The sequence below is a fragment of the Octopus sinensis genome, linkage group LG28, assembly GCF_006345805.1.
Source record: "Octopus sinensis linkage group LG28, ASM634580v1, whole genome shotgun sequence".
Taxonomy (NCBI): Eukaryota; Metazoa; Mollusca; class Cephalopoda; order Octopoda; family Octopodidae; genus Octopus; species Octopus sinensis.
This window is the reverse complement of record NC_043024.1, coordinates 14,202,952-14,205,451: the sequence shown is the minus strand read 5'-3', so window position 1 is coordinate 14,205,451 and position 2,500 is coordinate 14,202,952. Positions and strand designations below refer to the sequence as shown.

The following is a 2,500-nucleotide window of genomic DNA, read 5'->3' as shown; positions in this document are numbered from 1 at the left end:
CGACCTCGAAAGGATGAAAGACAAAGTCGTCCACGGCGGAATTTGAACTCAGAACGTAGCGGCAGACGAAATACCGCTTTGCATTTCGTCCGGCGTGCTAACCTTTCTGCTGGTGTGCCGTCTTTAATAGCTTCTACAAAAAGTACAAAGCCTGAGATTTTGTGGGCAGGGACTAGTCCATTACATCGAACCCAGTGTTTCACGGGTACTTAATTTATCGACTCCGAAAGAATGAAAGGCTAAGTCGTCTTCGGCGGAATTTGAACTCAGAACTTAAAGACGGAAGAAATGCTGCGAATCAATTTACCCGGGGTGCTAACGACTCTGCCAGCTCCTCGCCTCCAGCGATGATGGCTTCTCGTTTAAGTACAATTGTAGCAGTTTTGAAGAGAGCGTGTAGTGGGTAGTAGCAACGTCAGCGTTTATCTGATACTTTATTTTATCGCCTCCGGATGAGGAAGGCCTTAGTTGACCTCTGTAAGAATTGTTCATGGAAAGCTAGTCACCGGAACAATTGCTGCAAAATCCATTTGCCAGGCACTCTAACATTTGCTTCAATCCACCGCACAACTGAATTCAAGCTAGCAATTGTCAGTGGAAGTCGATACAATCGTCCTTATACTTGCGGAGAGAATCTCTTTTATTGACTCTGAAAAGATGAAACGCAAAACTGACGGTGGCAAACCTTGAATTGAGAATATGAAAATCCGGACTTAATGCAGTGAAGCAGATCTTTCGACGCTCCAAGGAACATGGTAGCGAGTCTCTATAATATTTTGCTCCTTATTTAGGCCCACCCTCAAATACGAACACATTCTCTAGAGTGTATTCGTATAAGAACGAGTTCTCTATTTCACTGGTAATATGAAACGTTACTGCCTGAGAAAACCTCTCGAATCTCCATCTCTTTGCATTCTGCAATCAAATCCAACATTTTATCTTTCGCTTTCCTTCCCTCTGGTTTCAATAGATAAAGTAGTCATCAAATACTGCGGATCGATTGCTCTCTCTCTCTCTCTCTCTCTCTCTCTCTCTCTCTCTCTCTTTCCGTGTTTCTTCTTTCTAGAATCGATTAGCTGCAACGTGACGGGGCCGTGATTTAGCTGCCACAAAGTCTCTGCCCTCCGGAGACTGTGTGTAGCAGAGTCAGGAAAGGTTTTTCAACCATTCTTCTCTCCTTTCCTACTACACCATGAGTTAATGAATAACATCTGCTGATCTCAATCGGAAGCACTCTCGTCAAAATATCTAATTTCGAAGAAAAATACAAATTTCTTTAGCCAATTCGCCACCTTTATTCAATCTAATTACCGTCCAAAGAAAGTATAGGTAGTTGTGGTCGTGGTCGGATCAGTGAGCAGCTGTGGAGTAAAGAATATTAAAATCATGACGACACAACGGACAAGGCGGTGGAGCTGACAGAAGCGCAAGGGACAAAAAGATTAGTGGTTATTTCTACCGGATCTTTACATTCTGAGTTCAAAATCCGTTGAAGTCGAGCTTATATTTCACCCATAAAATGTTGACAAAATAAAACCAGTCGAGCACGGGAGTCAATAGAACCCACTTAACTTTTCCTCAAAGAGTTCTGGCCAAGTTCCAAATTATCCAAGTCGTTAATATAATTTATAATTCCGTGATTTGAACTTGGAAACAAAAATACGGAGCTTTTTCGCCACAATATCAGGGATGGATAAAGCAGCGAGATGGCCCATTCGTTAGTAGGCCGGGAAAAACGTTTAGTGTTGTTTCGTCTCACTTTACGTTGTGAGTTCAAATTCCACACAGGTCAACTTTGCCTTTCATTATTTCGGGGTTGATAACATAAGTACCAGTTAAACACTGGAGACAATTTTACCTACTTCACCGTATATTTGAAATCATTATTAGGGGTGGATATATAGAACCATTGTAACAATTTTAAAATAACCTTACAAATCCTTAAGTATACAAATAACCTTTAAAATCCTACCTAAGTTTGGCGCAGGCCCAGTTATTTTGTGGTTTGGGGGCAAGTCGATTACATTGATTGTAGTACTTGTCTGGTGTTATTTTATCGATTTTAAAATTATGAAAGTGGGTGGTTCCTCAAATGTTCCAGACTTGGATAAAAGAAATTACAGGAGTGCAGTTAATTATGATTCCATTCAACATATCACCGTCTCATATTCACAAACTTATAGCAGCGGCCCTTTAGTTTTTCTAAACCCTATAAAAAAACGGAAGTTTGGGCGTTTTGTGATATTTTTCCAGTAACCCCTGCAACATAATGAGTTAGAAGAAATGACACTAAGTACATCTTCTTAATAATACCGAAGACGCAAAACTGTTTAGTACACTGGGACTCGGAAGAATTTGAAACTGGAAAGGCAGAGGACAAATAATACTGTACAACGAATAGACATGTCCTCTGGCAAAGAACTTTGATTAGGCTGAGCTGTGCAAAATTTCCGATATATTTCCAATAACTTTTAGATGAATGGGAAGGTAACAGCTGCCA

At 40.6% G+C, this 2,500-nt stretch overlaps 1 long non-coding RNA gene across 1 annotated transcript in view; it reads right to left on the bottom strand.

Annotated features, from left to right (window-relative positions):
• Positions 1-129: 129 nt before the first annotated feature.
• The window catches only part of LOC118768387, a 15,706-nt gene continuing 13,335 nt past the window's right edge, over positions 130-2,500 (bottom strand). The window contains exons 2-3 of the long non-coding RNA XR_005004202.1: positions 2,160-2,162; positions 130-272 (exon numbers count right to left, since the gene is read on the bottom strand). This is a non-coding gene — a long non-coding RNA (uncharacterized LOC118768387). The remainder of the gene's footprint in view (positions 273-2,159; positions 2,163-2,500) is intronic.